This window comes from Carcharodon carcharias, chromosome 4 (assembly GCF_017639515.1).
Source record: "Carcharodon carcharias isolate sCarCar2 chromosome 4, sCarCar2.pri, whole genome shotgun sequence".
Taxonomy (NCBI): Eukaryota; Metazoa; Chordata; class Chondrichthyes; order Lamniformes; family Lamnidae; genus Carcharodon; species Carcharodon carcharias.
In genome coordinates this window covers 118,945,144-118,953,063 of record NC_054470.1, presented here as the reverse complement: position 1 = coordinate 118,953,063, position 7,920 = coordinate 118,945,144, and positions in this window count along the sequence as shown.

Here is a 7,920-nt window from a genome sequence, read left to right as displayed (position 1 = left end):
GGAGTCAAAGGGCCTTCTTCTCCGTTGTATCATTCCATGATTCCAAGTCTTTAGTGCTAGCAAATAATATATTAATCAACTGCCTTATAACATGTGGTTTGCAGATTGACTGCCATTCCTCCAAAAGCAATCTGAACCCGAGACATAAAGGTTCAGTGCTGCTGGAAAGGCATTGCATTTCAAAACCTCAGGATGTCCCAAAGTGCTTTGCAGCCAATAAAGTATTTTTGAAGAATAGTCATTGTTGGAAACGTAGCAGCCAATTTGTGCAAAGGAAGCTCCCAGAAATAGCAATGTGATTATAACCAGGTAATCTGGTTTTAATGATGTCAGTTGAGGAATAAATATTGTCTTTGACCAAGCTTTTGCCTGATCTTTCTCCTTGTATAGACCTTTTGTCAAATTTCCTCCGGATCTTCTCCTTTCCAAGGAAAACAGTCCCAACTTCTCCAATCTATCTATGTAACTGAAATTCCTCATCCCTGGAACCAACTCTTTTATGTACCCTTGCTTGTATAGACTTTACTTTCCCTTGCTGATGTTCATCGGGACCTTGGGATGATTTAAAGGTGCTGCATAAATGCAATTGTTGTTACAATTTCAATGCCACCATCCACACTTGGGTGGTCATATTGAACATCCAATGCCATTTCTGGTAAAACAGGTATTAGTTGGCAAGGAGCTGACAGGATGTGTCTCTGTGCCACAAATTTTCACCTCTCCTTTCTCGAGTTGTGCCAGGGAGTAGAAGTGACTCCAGAGGAAAATTAGCCCCTGTTTTGTTAATGGGATTTGATTTGTGATCATGAAAAGAAAATGCTCTAGGCGCTTTTACATTCCTCAGTTAATCTCCAAAAAGGCTCCTGCCAAATCAGTACTAATTTGATGAAAATAAATCTTAGAATTTCCCTGCCTGTGTGTTAGTCAGTGCTGTAGGATGTGAACAGTCATTGTGCCCATGTGTAGGACCTCAATTAGATCATTTCTATTCTTTCTGTGACCTAAATAAATGCTGAGTTTACCTCAAGATTGACTATTCAAATGCAGTAGCTGAAATCGAAGTGGGGAAGGAATAACATTTGGCTAAAGAGTAACAATTAGCTTAAACAGAGAGAGAGGGATTCTGACAGAGCAGCACTACAGCCTTAGTGACCTGCTTCACACCTATAGCATCTATAATATCAACCAGCCAGATTCCACAGCTCTGATGGACTTTGCTGTCCCCATCGCAATGCAGAGATCCATTCACCCATCACCCCTGTGCTCACTGAACTCATTGGTCCTGGTTCTCCGATACCTCATCCTTGTGTTCACATCCCTCCAAAATCTCAAACCCGTGCCCCCTGTCCACCTCCATCTCTCGATAAGAAGCAGTTATTTTACGCAGTGAGTTGTTGTAATCTGGAGTATACTGTTTGAAAAGAATGATGGAAGCAGGTTCAATAGTAACTTTCAAAAGGTAACTAAATGCTAGCGAAATCGGTAAATTTTGCAGGGCTATTGGGAAAGAACAGAGAGAATGGGACTAATTGAATAGCTCTCTCAAAGACCCAACACAGGCATGAGGGGCCAAATGGCCTCCTTCTGTGCTGTACTCTTCTATGATATTGCTATGACATGCAGCCAAGTTATTTGAGAGTGAAGTGAGAGAGGCGAGTAGGTTTTGATGAAAGGTCATTAACTTGAAACGTTAACTCTGTTTCTCTCTCCACAGATGCTGGTGAGCATTTCCAGCATTTTCTGTTTCTATTTCAAATTTCTGGCACCTGCAGTATTTTGATTTTGCTTTTCTGCTCAGAAACTGAGCCATCCTTTTAAAGGCTGCACAGGAATTTCCAGGCAGGTCAGCCACTTACACCGATTTTACACTGATGTCTATGCCAGTGAGAATAAAACTGAGCAGGCCCAGGAAATCCTGGCGTGACTGCTTCTAGAAGGCATTGACAGATGCTGTTTCTCTTTTAAGGGAGCAACAGCAATGTATCTCATTGCAAACCCTTAAAGTATGAAAATATTTTTGAGATTAATTTGCATTAAACCACTAGCGTACAACGAGGCAGAGTTTGTATGATTGAGAAGCTGTGCTTTTCAAGTGATGGTGACCTAGAACAGCCAACAAACAATGTAATCTGTTGCCCGTGGTCATGCGTGCTGGAGTTCTGATCTCAGAGCCAGCCTCATAAATACCTCTAACCTTTTAAAAAGTGCTGACATCACTTTCAGCGTTGTTAATCACATTCCTTCCTTCGAAGCACATGTGCTCTGACTCCCCAGCTTGTTTCAATCATCTGTGTAATCGTTCTCTAACATTGGCTATAGTTACAGTCAAATCCTTTTTGACAGTGTAACCCTGGGGACACTTGTTGAGAGAAAGAAAGAGGCATAACAGCCCACACTAATAAGGCAGCAGCAAAACTGGCTGAACTTGAATTCAAGGAATTTGTTTAAAGAATTCTTCCTTAGTATTTAGAATAAAGTTTGGAATTACCAGTTGAAGCATTATACTTAAAATTTTTTCTGAAAATATGAAAGACATTGGTTAAGTCTAATTCTCTTAATAACTGTTGTCTTTCACTGATCTGACAGAAATAAGTGCGCTCTTATATACGAAGCAGCAGTAAGTGATGTATGCGTCTTTCATTCACCATCAGCCACATCGGGATAATATGAAAGAGACCACTTATGATTGTGAGTGAATGTCCTCTTCACCATTTGTTTTGTGAACTATCGCTTTTGTTGTGCCTACGTCTGCCCAATGTCTTCTTCAGAGCATCGTTGGGTGCGAATTTAAACTGGAATGGAGGACTGCCCTGCTCAAAAAATCACATTCCTTTATTGATTGCACATCAACTTTTCCTTCTGGGATATTTATCCTTTACTGCAGGTGGACCCTTTCCACGTATTGGCCTGGATTTCCCGATTTGGCTGCACTCAAAAAATTATGCCCAAAATGTGGCAGACACAGCGCTGGCTTTCCAGGGTGAAGGTTCGCATGCAAACTCATTGGTTAAAGCCTGGGCTTAAAATCTCCCACCAATCGGTGCGACCTAGCAGTGTAAAGGGAGCAGAGCACAGTTTGGAGTGCCAGGAAATGAGTGACTCTTCAACTTTTTAGGTACTTGCTGATTTCTGCAGCAGCAAGACAAACCAATTGACTGCTAGCCAGGTGATTAAAACTGAACTCATGTGAGCACCAATGCCTCTGTGTTGCCAAGAATCTGGGGGCAATGTGATGAATGCCCCCCAAGCTGGTGTAACCAATGGAAACTTACTTTTGCAACCAGGGGATGGGGCCAGATTTGTGGCTGGGGCCTGGTTCGGGTGAAGGGAATGCTGAGTAAATGTAGAAGATCACAGATGCTTTAGTATAAACTCAGACTTGAAATTTCGCAATCTTTTAGTACTATTTGATTCAATTAGTCCCAGTCTGAGCCATTATCTGAATAAAAGTCATTCCAGGCTATTAAATTCTTCTTAAAGGTATGGTACGTGTATCAGTAAAAATTGCTCAGAAATTTTATCCTACATTGGTGGAAGGGACACTGATTTATAACAATTGGGGGACGTGGCACGATGATATTAATAACATCCATTGAATCATAGAATGGTTACAGCACAGAAGAAGGCCATTTAGCCTATTGTGTCCATTCCAGCCCTCTGTAACGGCAACTGACCTCGTCACATACCCTTGTCTTTTTCCCTTTAGCCCTGGAAATCTTTTCTCTGTTAGTAATTATCCAATTTCCTTTTTGAAATATTTGATTGAATCTGCCTCTACCACATTCTCAGGCAGCGCATTCCAGATCCTATCCATTTGCAGTGTATAAACATTTTTCCTCATGCTGCCTTTGGTTCTTCTGTCAATCGTTATAAATCAGTGTCCCTTCCACCAACGTGAACAGTTTCTCCATATCTACTCTACCCAGACCTTTCATGATTTTAAATACCTCTATCAAATCTCCTCTCAACCCTCTCATCTCCAAGCAGAACAGCTCAAGCTTCTTAAATTTACCCATGTAACTGAACTTCCTCATCCTGGGAAGCATTCCCGTAACTTGTTCCTGCACCATCTCCAATGCCTTCACACCTTTGCAAAAGCACGATGCCCAGAATTGGACACAGTGCTCCAGAAGAGACCGAACCAGCATTTTATTAAGGTTTATCATTGAGGTGCTTGGTCGTACAGGATTTGAAAATTGCTGAAAAAAGAGACATTTCAGAGCTTTACATCTTGCACTCATCAGGACACTTCGCATGAACACCAATATAAGGGAAAAACAACAATTTATACTATATGTGAAGAGAGTGCTGACTGTTTGGCAAGTGGACTCTGATTGGTACAGTGTTGCCATGGAGAATGCACCAGTGATGGTGACTGACAGTTAACAGCCAAGTATTGTTTGAAATTTAAACAAGGCAGCTTGAACCTGATTGGTCAAGGCATTACCTTCAGGCTGCCTGGTTTAAATTTCAAGCAAAGCCTGACAGCATAAATTGTTTTCCCCTTATATTGGTATTCTTACGATGTTCATCATTGGGTCACTTGTGTCTGACATCATTGGTACCAAAGTGACCCATAGCTCTCCAAGCCTTTCCCATCTTCAATTATAGTAAAAATTGTTCGCGAAACTCTTTCTCATGGAGATGTTTACTTTTAATATGAAAGGCGATTGTTATAGTTATTATTGATAGAGCTACAACCTGTATTTGTTTATAGCGTACCAGTTAAATCAGATGTATTTTCAGTTGCCTATTGCTGAGATAACCCAAAATCTTACAGTGTCCCTTTATTATGTCACATTTTTGAAGTTACTATAGAAACTGTCAACATAACAAACCCAAGCGATGGAGATTGAATGCAGTGAGGCAGAGAGAGACTCATTCTGCAATAGGCAACTTTCAGTTCTCCATAAATCAGTGACAGCCCAGCAAGAATGGGAATAAACTCTTCCCCAGTGTCTCATATTATGACTTGATGACATAACACATAATGATGTATTATTATCATTATGGGTAAGATATGCTAAGTAATCTTGTACATCTGTTCAACAGTGTGCTGGCAACTGGTGCCTTGGTGTGTTTTTTTTTATTGGTAACAAACTGGTCACAATATGCAGCTGTGCTGTTCCAGGTTCCCTCAGGCTGATGTCAGGCACTGGACTCCTGCAACACATTCACTAACGTAGCTGGTTGATGTCACCCAGCACAGCTCAGAGACTGAGATCACAGATCCAGTCAGCTGCAGCTGAAAAACAAGAGAGCCCAAAAGAGTTTTAATTAAAACCGATCACTGTCCCATAATAACCACTTTCAGCAACACATTGACATCTATGAGCAGTGCATCACAAGATAAAACATGAGGTTAGAATGTCTTTCCCCAAGCAGTCATCAAGAAATACTTTTAGAATAATAAATGGCCTTTGTGCTGCATGCGATCAAATTGATTTAAGGTCCTCCTTGTCTCAACCAATAGCTTTTATGTCGATAAGCATGTCTCTGTATTTGTAAAAGTCCCACCCAATCTTGAGTTCACTGTAAATTCCACCAGTAATTTGTATTATTAAAGTTAATATTAAAGTTTTATTTTTTCCTACACCTGATCATTCACTTCCTTGGGTTTCAGGGCATTTTCCTTTATCTGTGTCTGAATAGAAATGAACTGAGAAAATGAAACCTTATTCCTCTTCACCATCTCTCACAGACACATGTTGGAAAGATCGAGCTTGTACATGCATTGTAGATTGTGAAATCTAATTGAAGGGTAATGAATAATGTGTGTTATACAATGGGACTGCTCTCTAAAGCAAAGTAACATCACAGAAATATTCAATTTAAGGTCCTCCACCCCATCCCATTCTTAACTCAAATCCACCCATTGCATCATTCCATCCTATCTGATAAAATCCAGTCCACATCCTCCAAGCCCCTGATTCTGAAATGCTGCTTGCTCCCATTTCCTCTGCTCTACCATCGAAGGTTAATGTTTCAGTCTCAATGCCTCCGCCCTTTGGAACTCTCTTTCAAAATCACTTAATACCTAATGAAATTCTTGCAAAATCATTACACTTTCAAACAGACCTTGATGTCTTCTCTGCTCCCTGTGCCCCACCCCCCATCTTCTCAAATTTTGCCAGCTCTTGCCTGTAATGCACTCTGCCTAGGCGAATTATATCCCTTGATTGTACTCCTTCCTCTGAATCAGAAAGTTAAGTCCTAAATTTGAGTGCAAGATATAAGCTAATACCCCACTAGAGAGGTTTTCTGAGGGAGAGCAACACTGTTGGGGCATCAATGTTTGGGTGAGATGAGGCTCTACCTTCTCACTAAGGTGCACATTTGGGCAGGATTTTACATCCCACGGGTGGGCACCCACCCGACAAACAGAAAATCTTGGCCATAAGATCCTATGGTGCTATTTTGAGAAAGAGTAGGGGAGTTAACCCTGATGTCCTGGCAAACATTTATCCTCAATCAAAGGAGGAAACAGGTTACTTAGTCATTATAATGTTGCCATTTGTGGGAGCTTGCTGCGCACAAATTGGCTGCCTTGTTTCTTACATTACAACAGTGATTGCATTTCATAAGCACTTCATTGACTGTAAAGCATTTTGGGACATCGTGAGGTTGTGAAAGGTGCTGTACAATTGCAAGGCTTTCTTTCGAGATTGTGAGCTTGCTCTGGGCCTTGTGCTTGATCAGTTTTCACACGTTCTTGTTTCACAGTTGTCCTGCTCCAGTATCGTCCCACTTTATGGTGCCATTCCATTATTCTTTTTACAAAGCGCATTTTGCCTCAATTTGCTGTCTCCCTACTCCAAGAAAAACAAATCTATATCTTCAACCATAGCCTGCAACCAGGCAATTCAGCCTTCCATTTAATTGGAACGTTATGTGGCGTAAAGCCGCAAATTCCATGCTATACAGAGCACAGTGTCTATCTGTCCCAAAATACCACTAAGCTGACTACAGCACACACAAATTATAAGTTTACCTAATCTTAGAGCACGTTACCCATCATTTCTGGTTTACAAAATGGCAGGATGGGCACGCATGCAGATAACTGTTTTTCTCTTCCTGTACAAATGTTTCAGACATGTTAGAGCTGAGTACCAGCATAGAAATGCAGGATTGCAGACAAAGTGTGAACGAATGTTTGAAATTGGTGGCTTCCCAAATGATTGGATGCGACCACCGTTTGATCCTTTGGCTTTGGCTTTAACTCTTGCCATCCCATTACTCCACGGGGAGTAATGGCTGCCCAGGATAATTAGTGTTTGCGAGGGTTTCAGATGGCACCATGAACCACAATGTTACAGTGCACTAATCCTTAAGTTGCAGAGAGCCAACCAACACTGCTCCCCAGGGTTCACTACTTCAATCGGCAAGTAAGGAACGGATTCGGGCAAACTGCCCACTAATCCCAAATTAATTACACTTTAAATTTTACACCCGCAATTTCAGGCATAAGGGGCCTCCTCTCGATTCGAGAGTACCGAGTAACGTGACTCACACTATTTTAAAAGTTAAAATGGGTTCACTTTTTAACATGGAACCTTCTAAAATTCTAATGAACCCTGTTAAAAAGTAAAATCTATGGGCAGGATTTAGCACCTGTCAGGTGGGCTTGCCAGGGGCAGGCGGGGGTGGTCAGGAAGCCGGCCACCACTCTCAATCGGGGCCGGAAGGTGATCTCACACTGGGCGGGTCTGACATGCGTGAGTGAGTGCTTGAAAATCTCCCTGAGGTACAGGGTTCCTTCAGGGAGCTGAAGCATCTTTGAAAAAAAAACAAATATATTTGAAAAATGTAATAAAACAAGTCCCCTCACGTGATGCTGTCGCATGAGCAGGGACGTGTCATTAATTAAATTGTAAAACTTGTATTTTATTTTTATTTGCTTTAGGGAGCCTCATTCCTCCC